This window comes from Schistocerca cancellata, chromosome 8 (assembly GCF_023864275.1).
Source record: "Schistocerca cancellata isolate TAMUIC-IGC-003103 chromosome 8, iqSchCanc2.1, whole genome shotgun sequence".
Classification (NCBI taxonomy): Eukaryota; Metazoa; Arthropoda; class Insecta; order Orthoptera; family Acrididae; genus Schistocerca; species Schistocerca cancellata.
Window position 1 is genome coordinate 226,087,180 of NC_064633.1, and position 14,708 is coordinate 226,101,887.

The 14,708-nt window shown below is 39.2% G+C and overlaps 1 protein-coding gene across 1 annotated transcript in view; it reads left to right on the forward strand.

Moving 5' to 3' along the window:
- The window catches only part of LOC126095773 (sodium channel protein para), a 923,047-nt gene that overhangs the window by 102,707 nt on the left and 805,632 nt on the right, over window positions 1–14,708 (forward strand). The window lies entirely within an intron of this gene.

A 14,708-nucleotide genomic window follows, 5' to 3' on the forward strand; every position in this document is an offset into this window, starting at 1 on the left:
ATGATTTGAGAGCATTACATATGTTACAACTCCATTCTCAAGTTTTAAAAAATGCATAACACTTGCCCTCTGTAATAAAATTATTTTACTTTACTATTGGTTTCGGTTCTGAACAATCATCAGTGGCAGCTGATGTTGTACAACTGCCATTAATGATGTTTCAGGACCAAAACTGGTAGCAAAATAAATAACATTATTACATACAGCACAATGTTATGCATTTTTTTTTAACTTGTTCATGTTGTTGACCATTGCCAAAGCAAGATGTCCATTCTCAAGAACTGTGCTGATGTCTTTTTAGTGTTATGCATACTTTACTTTGTCATACAGCATGAAGTGAACAATGTAAGTTTTAGTTTTATGCAAAATACATCTCGGATGAGATAAAATAAAATAAATAAAACATTGCTAATAATTAAGTTTATTTGAACATAAAATGTTCATCTGCTTTGGTGAAAACCTTCCACATATGCTGTTACACTTCTAACAGAGCAACATGTTCATGGCTGCACAACATAGCTCAAATGACAAACTTTAATTTGTGAGTTTAGGATGCATTTAGGAAGTAAGGATCATTGACATAACTAATAAAATAAAATAATCTAGGGTAATGCCGTCTAAAGATTATACTTATGTTCTTGTATTTACTGTACATGATATGGCATGCTCATTAGCATACTTCATGATCCAAATGGTTCATCTCAGTTTTACTATTTCTGTTGAAAGGTATATAATTTATGTGTTTGCATTACTTATAAAGAACTATTATGTTGATATTTGTAGTTCACAACATGAATGAAGTAGAATGAAATAATCTGCCGTGGAGAAGTTAAAGTACACACGAATTAAGTGGAATGAAATAACCTACTGTGAAGAAGTTAGAGTAGGGGTTGTGTGCAGCTAAGGGTGGGAGGAAGGAGGGCTAGAGTATAGGACAGAGTGTAATGTGACGGGGTAGGTTAGATGTAGCTGACTGGGGAGAATGGAACTCATAGAGAGGAGAGGGTGTGTTTACCGTATTTACTCGAATCTAAGCCGCACTCGAATCTAAGCCGCACCTGAAAAATTTGACTCGAAATAAAGGAAAAAAAAATTTCACGAATCTAAGCCGCACCTGAAATTTGAGACTCGAAATTCAAGGGGAGAGAAAAGTTTTAAGCCGCACCTCCAAATCGAAATAAAGTTGGTCCATTGTAATATGAGACACAATTTAGGTCGAATGAATGACGATACAGCTACAGTAGTTTGGTTCCAGTCGTAAGCTTAGCAGTTAAGCTTTACCACGTTGCCATTGCTATGCGTCAGGCGCTCCGTCTGTATTTATACGGGTACCCTTCCTTTTTCACGTGCTACGTCTGGTTTGAATCGATTGCTTATTTTGCTTTGATCTGATAAATGCCGTTTTCTTTGTTATAGGTGTTTGCGTCACTCTTAAGCTGAAAATGCATTACTGCACTGTGTCATGCATTGTTTGTCGCATTCTGATAGTGCGGGTTTGCGGCCTGTCGCGGCTCGCGGCATGGCTTGCTTTTTTGCGCGCTACCGCCGCGTACAATAAAAAGAAGAGAGGAATCGTCTCATAAGCGAAACAATGACAAGACTGCAATTTGTTGTTACTTACACTGCTGCTTTCTTTGATAATGATCAACAAGAATCAAATAATAGACTGCGTATGATAGAACATGTTCTGAACGAGAGTTAGGCGAAAATTTTTCTCCGTTTGAAAATCTTTGCGGCCACTTCTTTATTACATCAAATTCAGCACAGAAATTAGAGTCATCTTAGATTTAAAAATCTGTCACTTGCCGTGCTTCATTTCTGGCTGTATCACTATTAGGCATAAGACTATTACGAATATAAACATGAGACGATACGTATATTCTTCCGCATTTGCTGTTGTCTCACTCTAGTTTCGTGGTGTATTAGGCAGACAGGATTTAAATGATATAGCAGCAAACACGAAAGAATACATGGCAAAATGTTTATATTCGTATTATTTTTATGGTGAAGAGAATACTGTATGTGATTCAAATTTCATCAGGTTCCTATTAGCAACCATCTCTTCTCACAGACAGGAAAAAATTCAGAACGTAGAGTTGGCCATATTGACAAACATCCCAAACAGTCTTGCCAGTCAGATTTTCGTAGTACACTGAAATTGTGCTACATTCGAAGATGAACAATGCGGAATTTGTATTTACTTCGTTGGATAACGTATGAAAATGCAGTGGTCGAAAGTCGCGGCGGAGAAAAAAACCTCGTCTTCCACTTTTTTTTTAAAAATTATTTACTGACGCAGAGGTTTTGGCGCCAGTATTTATCTTTGTGCCTACAAAATTGCCTGCGTAGCGCTACATATATTCAACGGCAGAAGTTAGTTGTGGCGGCACGTACCAACATTTTTCATAACTTGCGCTTGCTTTGCACTCGATTCTAAGCCGCAGGTGGTTTTTTGGATTACGAAAACCGGAAAAAAAGTGCAGCTTGAATTCGAGTAAATACGGTATTCATTTTTGTGGGTCTGTTGTTTTGACAGTTGTTACTGAGTGTGAGAAGTAGTTTACTACAGTCATCCTCCTGACCTCGATCCCTGCTAATTCACTGTTCCCACACCCTCTGTCCAACATTTCCCATTCCTCTGTACTGTCACTCTCTCCCAGTCTGTGCCTCCTTGTTGTGGCCTTCATTATGTGGCACATCTCACTGGCTCCAGTACCTGCAGTCTCCTCCAAGCCACTTGCTACTTATTCCCATCCCCTCTTCCTGCCTCTTGATTCGCTTTACCTGTATCCACAGCACCCACCCTGGTCCACCTGCTGAAATGCAATCCTGACATTTTGTTTCTCACCAGCACAATGTAGGGGCAAAGGTGTGTGTGTGTGTGTGTGTGTGTGTGTGTGTGTGTGTGTGTGTGTGTGTGTGTGTGTGTGTGTGTATTTGTACTCCAGCTATTCCGAAAGCTAGCAGGTTTTCTTTCTGTATGAGCCTATTGATGACTCTTTGCTTCTGCTGTTCATTGAGTGGTCTCTTTTGTCCGTAAATTATTTATAGTCACTGTCTATTCATTCATTGTCTGTTCATTAAGCATGTTAGTGGATTGAAGAACACGTTGCTTATATATTTATACTGGCTCTAGTGCATTAGTTATTGTATGTGAGGATGGTTTATGGTAGATTGTGAGATCTAAGTGATATCTGGTAACTTTTGTTCACTGTCACAAAGGTGAACACATGTCACTACTATATCTAAGTGTACATCACACATAAGTAGTGGCAGCTTATCTTCATGACCGTGAATGCAACTTACAAGACATCAATTTCACAATCTGCCATCCTTAGGTACAAAACATAACATACTAGAGGTAATACAACTACAGAGGCAACAAGTTTTCCAGTTCACTAACATGCTGATGACAGTGAAAATAATAGAACACTTTCTATACTCAATAATGATGTCTGATAACAAGTGACTCACAAGAGTGCATAAACACAATTCCATTCTCACTTATACATACATAAATACATGTACGTTTCTCAATCACTTCCATTCTCCCCCTGAGCTGTATATCACTTTCATCTGTCCTGTAAGAGCACACCATATTCTACATCCTCCCACCTCCACTCTCACCCTTCCAACCATCCACCTCATCCCGCACTCACTGCCACTTCCGCACAGAAGGTTATTTCATTTCCATTCGTTGATTTCATGAACTGAAAATAGCAGTATAATATTGCATCAAAAGACATTCAAATCTATAAATTATGTTCTTGTCAGCAGAAATAGTAAAACGTGATGAGTAATTTGAGTCACACACTATACTAATAAGCATGCAAAACCATGTACAGTAAATGGACGAATGTAAAAAAAAAAAAAAAAAAAAATAGCTTAATTGCCACACCCCTGAATTATTTTTATTATTTTACCTGTTATGTGAATGATAATAATATGACCTGTACTTTTTTAATACATCCTAAGCTCATAAATTAAAATGTGCCATTTCACCTCCAACAGCCAGTGATCTCTTTTGATAAGAATCCTCCTTCTTCCAAGATATATTTCTATCCTATTTTTTTCTAATGAAACCATTCTCAACATGCAACTGATTGTTAAACTCAGTACCATGAAGGATACTGTTTCATTATTCGTCTTCTATTATTCCAGTAAAACTTGTCATTGCCTCAGCTTTCTTGTTCCCATAACTTTTGCTGTCTCCAGTCTGCTCACTTCAAACTCTGATACTATATATTCCTTTCCCATTATTTGTGATTCTATCACTAGTTCGTGCTGTTATCAGTTTAGCTCCTCTCTCTTGATTAGCCATACTTGATATGTTCCTGTTACTTCAATTTCAGGGCATGCTCTGCCTGGAACTGTATATGGTTTTCTGGTTTCCTCTCTGTCATGTATCCTCCATAGCAACATCTTCACTATAATCTCCATTCCAGTGTCATGTGCTTCCAACTCCCATGGCACCTTCATATTGGAACATGTAAGATTGTTACGTGCCTCCATGGAAAGGGTACTCCAACTGCACCCACCTTGAAACCTAGGCCACCTGTCCAATTTTTTTCTATTTCTTCATACTGGAGACTCTACATAGTTCTCTCTTCTGAAGCTAACACACACTTCTTCTTGCTGTTGACCTTGCAATTTTTTATTCATTCAATCTGATCCAAAACGTTTTCAGACATTTCTAGTTTGTTAATTGCACAGCCTACATGCACCTCCAGCACTACTTGTGGTAATCATCATACAAATGCTGATAAGAATATATTTTCTACCAGGAAGATCTCAATATCCATTCATGGAGCATTCTATTCATTGAATGCTAAATAAGTCCTGTGATAATTTGGCAGTCATTGATGAGATTTATGTTGTAACATCAACAAAATAAGGAAAGAATAGATTTTACTCATTATAAAGATGACACATCAAGTTGCGGACAGGGACAACAAAAAGATTGTTAACTGTTACACATTTGGCTTTCGACCAAACCCATCTTCAGAAAAAGAAATACACACATATTCATCCATCCAAGCAAGCACACCTCAGACACACAAGACCATCATGATCAGCAGCTCGAACCAGAATGCAATATGAAAGAAAGCAGCAGTCTGGAGGGGAGAGGGAAGGGAAATGGATAGTAGGGTATGTACTGGGGGAGAGAAGAGTGCTGCCTGGTGGAGGATGCAGGGTCTGGATAGAGGCATGACAAAACTACATTGAGAAGCTGTGGGACAGAGAGGTAGGGAAGGAGGAGGAAGTGGGAAAGGAGAGGAACAGGTTAGGGGGAAGAATGGCAGGTGCATTCGAAGAGACAGCACACAATGAGAATGAGGAAACGTGAATATGGAGGAGGTGATAGGACAGAGGGTGTGGAAACTGTTGGGTGGAGGGTGTGGGGTGGTAGGTTACCATAAGTAGAGGCCGGTATAATTTCAGAAGCAGAGAATGTGTTGTAAGAATAACTCCTATTCTGCACAGTTCATAAAAGTTAGAGGTGGAGGGGAGGATCCAGATGGCCTGAGTTGTGAAGCAGCCATTAAAATCAAGCATGGTGTGTTCTCTCTGGCCCGTAGTCTGATAGTTGCTGTTCATCCTCGTGGACAGCTGGCTAGTAGTCATACTAATATAAAAAACTGTGTAATGATTGCAGCAGAACTGGTATATGGGATGGCTGTTCTCACAGATAGCCTGGCCTCTGATAGGGTAGTATAAGCCTGTGACAGGACTGCAATATGAAGTACTGTGTGGGTAGATTGGGTAGGTCTTGCACATGGCTCTTCCCTGAGGTAAGGCATTGGGAGTGGCATAGCGATGGACTTAGATGTTGAGGAGATTGGGTGGGAGATGGAACACCACTTTAGGAGGGGTGGGAAGAATCTTGGGTAGAATGTCCCCCATTTCAGGGCATGGTGATAGGTAATCAAAGCTCTGACAAGAAATAGGGTTCAGTTGTTCCGGTGACAAAGGAGGAACTCTTTTGCAGTTGGTTCTTGAGGGTCATGGGAGGATTGTGGATGTGAGGGGAAATGGTATGGGAGATCTGTCTGTGGACCATGTTGGCAGGGTGGGGGAGGAGGGGGGGAGGGGTTAGTGCCTGTCTGCGAAGGCCTTGGTGAGACCTTCAGCTTATTGGGAAATGGACTTCCTGTCACTGCAAATACACAATTGCTGGGTGGCCAGACTGTATGGGAGTGACTTTTTGGTGTGAAAGGGACGACAGTAGTTGAAATACAGATACCATTGATTGTTGGTGGATTCAATGTGGATGGAGCCACCAGGGAGGAGGAGGTTAACATTCAGGAAGGTGGTATGCTGGGTTGAGGCCGACCATGTGAAGAGGATGAGAGAGAAGGTTTTGAGGTTGTGAAGGAATGTGGAAAGGGTGTCTTGGCCCTGAGTCCAGGTCATGAAGATATCATCAGTGAACCTGGGATAGACCTTTTTTTTGGGGGGGGGGGGGGGGCTGGAGGAGGCTAGGGAGGTCTGTAGTTGACCCTTAAACAGATTGTATAGGATGGTAGCATATGGGTGTCCATGGCTGTGCCATGGATTTGTTTGTGCACCTACCCTTTAAAGGAGTAGTTGTGACCTTGAATAAAGTTAGTGAGGTGTATGAGAGGAATTAGATATTGGGTTTGGAATCTGAAATTTGGAGAGGTAGTGTTCAATAGCGGCAAGACATGGGTATTGGTGTATAGGGAAGTGGCATCAACAATGACAAGTAGGTATCTAGGATGTAAAGTGGTGGAGATGATGGAGAGTCAGTGAAGGAAGTGGTTGGTATTTTCGATGTGGGAAGCTAGATTATGGGCAGTTGGTTGGAGGTGTTGCTCAGTGAGGGTTGATATCCTTTCAATGGGGACACAATAACCAGCGACAATGAGGCATCCAGGAATTTTGGGTTTGTGGATTTTTGGGAGCATGCAGGAGGTGGCTGTGTGGGGTGTCATGGGGGTGAGGAAGCAAATGGATTCATTGGCGAGATTATGGGAATGCCTTAAGCAGAGTTCGGAGGCTATGTTTGAGCTTCTAGGATGGGATCACTCTGGCTGAGTTTGTAGGTGGCAGAGTCAGGTAATTGGCAGAGGCCTTCCACCAGTTTGTCACTGTGATTCATTGCAACACTGGTGGAACCTTTGTCTGTAGGTAGGATGATTAGGTCAGAATTAGTTTTGAGGTTCTGTATGGATGTCTTTTCTTCTACAGAAAGGTATATGGCTTAGTTTCATCAAACCATCTTTGTAAGCCCTAATTAATACAATTAGATCCACCTTTCCGATGATCTGGTGTAACTCATTTCACTCAGTACGTGCAGTGGGTTGATTAAAACTGATTCCACCATAGTACTGACCAAGGATTCAATCATTTTCTGTTTGTGCTATCTCATATCTGCTTAACTTTTCTCTGCTCACCTTTATTTATTTAAATTTTTTCTCGGTGTCATCTACACCTGGCTCCAATTTTCAGTGTCTTTCCTCACAGTTTTCCTAAACTATCTCGAGCCCAGAATGGAAAATTTACTCTTTTTTTAATTTCCAGTATTTTACCATGACATCTTCAGTCTCTAATGTGCACTTAGTTATCCTTTTCTACTAGAGGGAGCTGCAGAGGGTAAAACCTGTAGTGGAAGACAGAGATCGGAATACATCCTGCAACAAATTGAGGACATAAGTTGCAATTGCTACTCTGAGATGAAGAGGTTGGCACAGGAGAGAGATTCTGTTTTCTCTCTTTATTTCTTTACTTTTCTTTCCGTTTCTACTCAGATTGCGTTTGTGTCAGTGGCTCAGTGGTTAAATACCAGACTACAGGTCCAAAGGTTTTGGATTTGACTGCTGGTCAGTCTTAACATTCTTGTTCATCATTTATAACTTCTTTTGCATCTGCCAATGTTTGATAATGTCAAAAATGTGTAGTTATACACTATGGTTCTGAGTCTACATTAAACTGTATGCCCCCTTATAAACGGCTGGGTTGTTGTTGTTGTTGTTGTGGTCTTCAGTCCTGAGACTGGTTTGATGCAGCTCTCCATGCTACTCTATCCTGTGCAAGCTTCTTCATCTCCAAGTACCTACTGCAATCTACATCCTTCTGAATCTGCTTGGTGTATTCATCTCTTGGTCTCCCTCTACGATTTTTATCCTGGGTAAGTTAGTTCAAAGATCCAAGGAAGGTAAGGGTATACAACTTACAATAGGACTATATCAGATTAACCACTGTAGTGTTCAAACTAATAATCAGTTTTACCTTCACTCACTCTAAAAGTTCTTGGTCTTCTGTTCTCTCCCACTTGTTTTCTTCTTTATTTTTATTAAAATTGTGTCTGTTCTTCCTTCTTTCGTATCTTCTCTTCTCCCTGATGTTCCTTCCCCATTTTTCCCCTCCTGCTCCTTCTTATTTTTATAAAGACTTCTATTTTTCTCATGTTTTTTATTCAGATTGTCAACTACTTGATTTTTATTTATCATATCAATGCTATTTACCTATGGTAGCCACTGAACTACATTTTATTTATGTTTCCTGGTGAAAATGTGCATTGGAAACCTCATTGTGTCATCCTCCATCCATTCTCTTTCCTGACATGCTTCTCCTCATTCCTGATTCCTGATGGACTATAACTTTATCTTCATTATTTGCAGCTTTTTGTTCACCATCAAATTTCAGTTGTCCCCAATACACTGAATAATTCTCTACTAATATAAAAGTCTTAACATAAAATGAACACACGAAACTTCCCACTTCAGAAACCCTTTCCACAAATACATTTTGTGCTTTCAGGTTTTTAATGGTGTATTTTTCTGATGTCACTGTCACAAAGTGCTGTTTTGTCACCCATTTAGCATGTTCATAAAACTTTAATGTGTGTTGTGCTAATGATCCTCACATCCTAACATTGTATCCTTTCTCATGCTGCCAGATTTTCTTTTTGTATATGTATTGGTAGTTAATTATGTCAAGTGACAGGAAAAATTCTTGATCTCTCAGCTTAGTTTGCACACTATGTATCCCAACTAGGACATTTTTTAAACAACTGTAACACAATCCCATCCAACATGCTATGGAGACCATGATAATCAGCTCCCTGCAAAAACAGTTCAGTTTGGCTAGAACAAGCAAAACGGGGTAAAAATAGCCCCATGCTCTTACACATTACAAACAAAACTCATTAAGTTTATCATTCATCCCTAAAAACTTCAGTACACACAAACACACACACACACACACACACACACACACACACACACACACAAACGAACAAACAAACAAACAAACACAACGACAGCCGCAATACAGATAGACACAAAGTAATCGTTCACAATTAATTATTGACAACTTAATGCAATTCGCGTTCATTGAGTTGCGGCAAAGTGAGTTCTTGTCTGTATATATTTCCTGCTGGTTTTTGGTTTGATCACAGCACAACAATGAAATTTTTAATATTTTACAAGCAAAGTGCTTGCACCCTTTCTCTTAGTTCTACTTAGTGATGTTGCTGAAAGATGTGATTAATCAATTGCTGGCAGGAATGCTTCCTCTAATAAGTGTATGAGAGGTTAACACGTGACAATAACATGGACACAAAATTTCCCTCATGTCTGCCCTAAAACTTAGCTATGGAATCAGAATATAGCCTTTGCACAGATCATAAATTTTGTAGGTCATTTGTACTATCATGTTCATGCTTTAATGCATTCTAGTTCTGTATATTTCTTGTATCATGTAAAGAATTTGCTTTAGTTTGCAACAGCTGCAGTACCATTGGTTGATATTAATATGTAGAGATGTTGTATCATCATATAAAATAGTTTAATGAAAGGCATGTCTATGAAAATAGGAATTGTCATAGCAAGGTTTTCAAAAATAAGTGTAGTTTTGAATATGAACGAGCAACATAATATTGTGAAGCATTTGTTTTATTTCAATCTAACTGCAAAAAACTACATTTAATAACTGCATTCAAATGAAATTAACTGACATTGATTAAGAAATGTTTGAATCAGCCTCTTACATTTGGAACTTTACGATGAATGGGAAAACACTGAAGGTAGGAATGTGACAGCAACTTCATGAACTCCACTGCCCATGTTCCCCAGAGCATAATGGAACCACTGCTAGCTTGTCTCTGTCACTGTCAGTACAGTAGTCAAGGAGCTGTTCTCCTGAAAGACGATAGGTTCGTGATCTCCCATCGGCTTGATGAAAATGATATCGGGATTCATCAGACCATGCAGTGCTCTGCCACTGTGCCAACATCCAGTGCTGATGATCACATGCCCATTTCAGTTGTATTCGCTGATGTTGTGGTGTTAACATTACTTGGCCATCATGGTGCCTTGTACGAGCTCCACTGCCCATGTTCCCCAGAGCATAATGGAACCACTGCTAGCTTGTCTCTGTCACTGTCAGTACAGGAGTCAAGGAGCTGTTCTCCTGAAAGACGATGGGTTCGTGGTCTCCCATCGGCATGATGAAAATGATATCGGGATTCATCAGACCATGCAGTGCTCTGCCACTGCGCCAACATCCAGTGCTGATGATCACATGCCCATTTCAGTTGTATTCACTGATGTCGTGGTGTTAATATTTGCACTTGCATGGGCTGTCGACTGGGGAAGCCCATTGTTCGGTGTATTCTGAGACACTTGTACTTTGCCCAGCATTAAAGTCTGATGGGCAGCACTCATCAAATACCCAACAAGTCATACAGTTTCTAAAATGCTCATGTCAAGCCTCTGGGCCTTGACAATCTCCTCTCGGTCAGATGCAAACAGATCTCATGCTTCCCCATTCTACACACGGACTGCATGCTCACTGATACTACACACACTGTGGGTGTCTCTGACTAGTTCTGACTCCTTTGCAGGTGACACTGCTATCACCTGTCAGGCTTATGTTGACAGTGGGCTGGTGGTCATAATCTTCTGGCTGATCAGTACTTGTATTTACCTTATAGTTGTTTGTTGTGTAGGGTTGTAGTTCCATGGCTTTATATATGATTAGTTATGTTTTTTCGTTTAACTTTATAAATAATGGAGAAACAACTTCAAATAATGTTTTTTATTATTGTTTTATACATAAACAGTAATATGAGATCAGTACACTGAAGTATTCTACTGCCCTTGTGAATCAGTGTTGCCGCGTTCATCATAGGCAAAACAACACAATGCCATCTTGAAAAGTACATGTATCTATTGGTGTCACAGATTCTGCTTGATGCTTCCATTGATATCATTTCAAGACAGTCACTATAACTATGCAAGTGTGTCCCCCTTCAGCTGAGACTTCTGCTTTTATTCTGTTGGCTAGACACATCATTCCCAGGGCATTAGACAAGCCCTACATAAGAATTATGAAGTATCTTACAAAATCAAATTAACTTTCATGTAAATTTAAGTAATGTTGGTGGCTATTGGTCAGAAATGACTGGTTCTGATCAAAAGTAAATCGTGTTTATCAAGTCGTGCGTGACAGTGCACAATATCAATATGTTCCAAAAAGCCACATGCGAAAATGCAGTTATTCAGGGGCTCATATTCCAGGATCTGTTAATCACAGAGATAAGAGTTCAAATGTTTAGAAAAGCCCATCACCTATGACCATATGTATACCTCTTGGAAGAACAGACGTACGATAACTATTCTACAGTACAGGATCAAAATTTAACTGTTACACACTTCTGCCAGCCAAAGCAATTTAAGCAATTTGCTTGGTTCTTTTCCATTAAATATTGCGTAGCGTGAACCGTAGGCCGCTTATAAAAGCACCATTTGTTCATGGGCAGTTCCTGTGAAAACACTGAAAACCATGAGTTTTAGTTACGAAAAGTACAAATTGTGGGGATGGCCACTTCTATAATTTCTATTCATAGCAGATAATCAAAATTTTTACCATATTTTCTTAAGATGATGTTCTAGGGGAAGCTGAAACATTTTTTTTTATATTGTTATCCGTCATCGAGATCCAGAGGTTCAAAGTTACCATGCTTAAGCATGTAAAATATGCAGATAATATCTGGCCTGAGGTGTAACAGAGTTTTAACTGACATAGAGAACACATGGCAAGTGTTCTAGGGTCATCACAAGGGTTCCGAGGCCACCAGACTATGTTTTAGTCAGTATTTTTCCGCCAGTAAATCTTTATGACACTGTTTTGTGTAATGGGCACTTCATTCCTATGAAAATATGGCCAAAGTGATCTTGCATTGACAAAAAATGGGCTAAAAAGGGTCTTAACATGCCTTGAGAGCGAAAAATTATGTAAAACTCGAAAGACTTCAAATTCACTAAGATATTTGTAATAATGGTTTTACTCTTTTAAGATATAAATCATAAGTGTGGTGTTTTTGATTAATTGTGGTTGATGAGCAAAGCATTCAGAAAAAAATGTTAAGCAAATGATTTTGTATTGACCTTATGTTATACCTACAAATTTGTTGTTTATATGTTTAAAGGTATTTAGTGTTGAAGAATATAAATAAACTGTCAAAACTTTAATGACCTATAGAATTCGTTTTATACATGCAGCACACCATGTTGTAACAGGCAAAAGAAGGAACCAGTGGAAATACGCTCCTGTTGGAGCACAAAAAAAGTGAATATGTTCCTCTTTAAAAGTCTCTGACAGAAAAGTGGGGAACCAATTACCACAGTTCTCATTGTGACTTCCTCACCAAAAAGTTTGGCATGTGATCATGTTTGCACTTTTTTTTTATCTGAAAGAGAGTAGCAAAAGAGACAGTGATGATGGAAGAGGAGGAGGTGGTGCTGCTGGTAGAGAAAGAGAGAAGAGACAGTGATGGTGGGAGGGAGACGGTGACAGGGAAGGAGAAATAGAGAGGGATGAAGACAATAGCAGAGGGAACCAAAGAAAGAGAGGAGGTATTCATAGTCAGTGAGAGAGAGTGGCAATAACAGAGAAAGAGAGGTAGATGAAGATTGAAGCAGTCAGAACAAAAGAGAGAGACAGTGGAAGTGAAAAATACAAATAGATGGAAATCTTACAAAGGCTAGACCACTGGACTTTAACATATAGCTATATGGTAGGGCAGATTTTGAACCAGAACTTAGAACACGTGTAAAGGAGATAGTGGGAGAGAGGCATACCTAGACAGTGGGAGAGAGACGTTCATAGACAGTGGCAGAGAGAGGGAGATGCTGAGTATGGAGGCTTAACTATAAAGAAAGACTGGGTAAAAGGATTTTGAATGTTCTATGTTAAAAGAGTGCGAACATGTTTGCATGCCAAAATTTTTGGTGAGGTAGATGGAATGAGGATTGAGGCAGCAGGTTCCCCACTTTTAAAGAGTAACCTTTTTTGTGATCAGACAGGAGCATTTTTCCATTGATAATATGTTGATTGAACCAGGTTGAAAGGTGATGTAATGTCTAAAAACATACGAAAACAAAAATTACTAGAAAAGTGTTGATATAATTGTCAATACAAAAACGGTATTATAATATAAATAAAATGATTCCATTTGATCAGAGTGTTACACAACTGAAATTGTTCCCCCCCCCCTTAGGAAAAGTATTACAAAAGTCACCAATAATCCTTATCAATGTTTCAGTAAACAACAGTAATTAAGAAATTGTCTTTTAAATGGCACTAGTTGTCAGAACAGATAATTCAACTGCTTCAATTGAAATATGTAAGTTGCTTCAAAAAGCTTTTCTAAATAATTGTCAAAATGAAGATGAGCAGTGTTTGGAGTCTTAAGAGGAGTAATTGATGGAGCCTATCCACTACAATACCAATTATGTCACTGTGAATACTGTATTTTACAGATTATAAGATGCCCTTTTTTTGAAAAATTGCCTCAAACATTCAGGTGCACCTGATACTTGAAATTAATATAAAAATGTCCAGTGTTTGATTTAAAATTCCTGCCAGTCTTAAAAATGTCTTTGTATTTGTATGGCCACATTAGATTCAACTGGCAGCAGCAGTGCACCAATGCAACAAGCATGAGCTGGGGGGATTCACAAGCTTGCTGACACTTTCTCACTCCCTTCCTGTCTCACAAACCCAGAACACTTTCTAGCCTATGATGTGTCATTCAAGTCTACGGTGCCAGTGAACTTGAATTGAAAGAGATTTGTGTTATCAGTAACAGTACAATATTTTTGTTAGTAGCTAGTTTCGTAATGGGAAAAAATAAAAGGTATTTATATGATATGGCTATATATTGAAAGTAAGAAACAGAGCAGCTGAGTGGCATTTTTTACACTACCAACAGAAAGAACCATTCGTGACTGAGAGGCTAGTGAAGAAGAACTGGAAAAGATGAGGAAGACTAAAGATGCAAATAGAGGACTGAATGCAAACTGGCCAAAACTAGATGACATATTGAAATGGATTAAAAGACACCGTCAAAATGCCTTTGAAATTAATACAAAAATGATTTAAATACATGCTCATAAGCTAGTGCTACAGTGGAACTTAACAGACTTTAAGGGTGGAGTTGGGTGGTGCTACAGGTTAATGAAACATCAAGGGCCTAACATGCAAACCAAAAACAAAATATCTCAGAAAACGCCATCTGAGTATGGAGAGAAACATTATCTTGCCTATGCCTTATTATTCAACATCAAAAGAAAACCTGTGTGGAACTAAGCTAAATAGCAACTATGGATGAAACTCCTCTGACATTTGATGCGCCAAGTAACAGAACTGTTGCCACAAAAGATGCTGAAACTGTAACT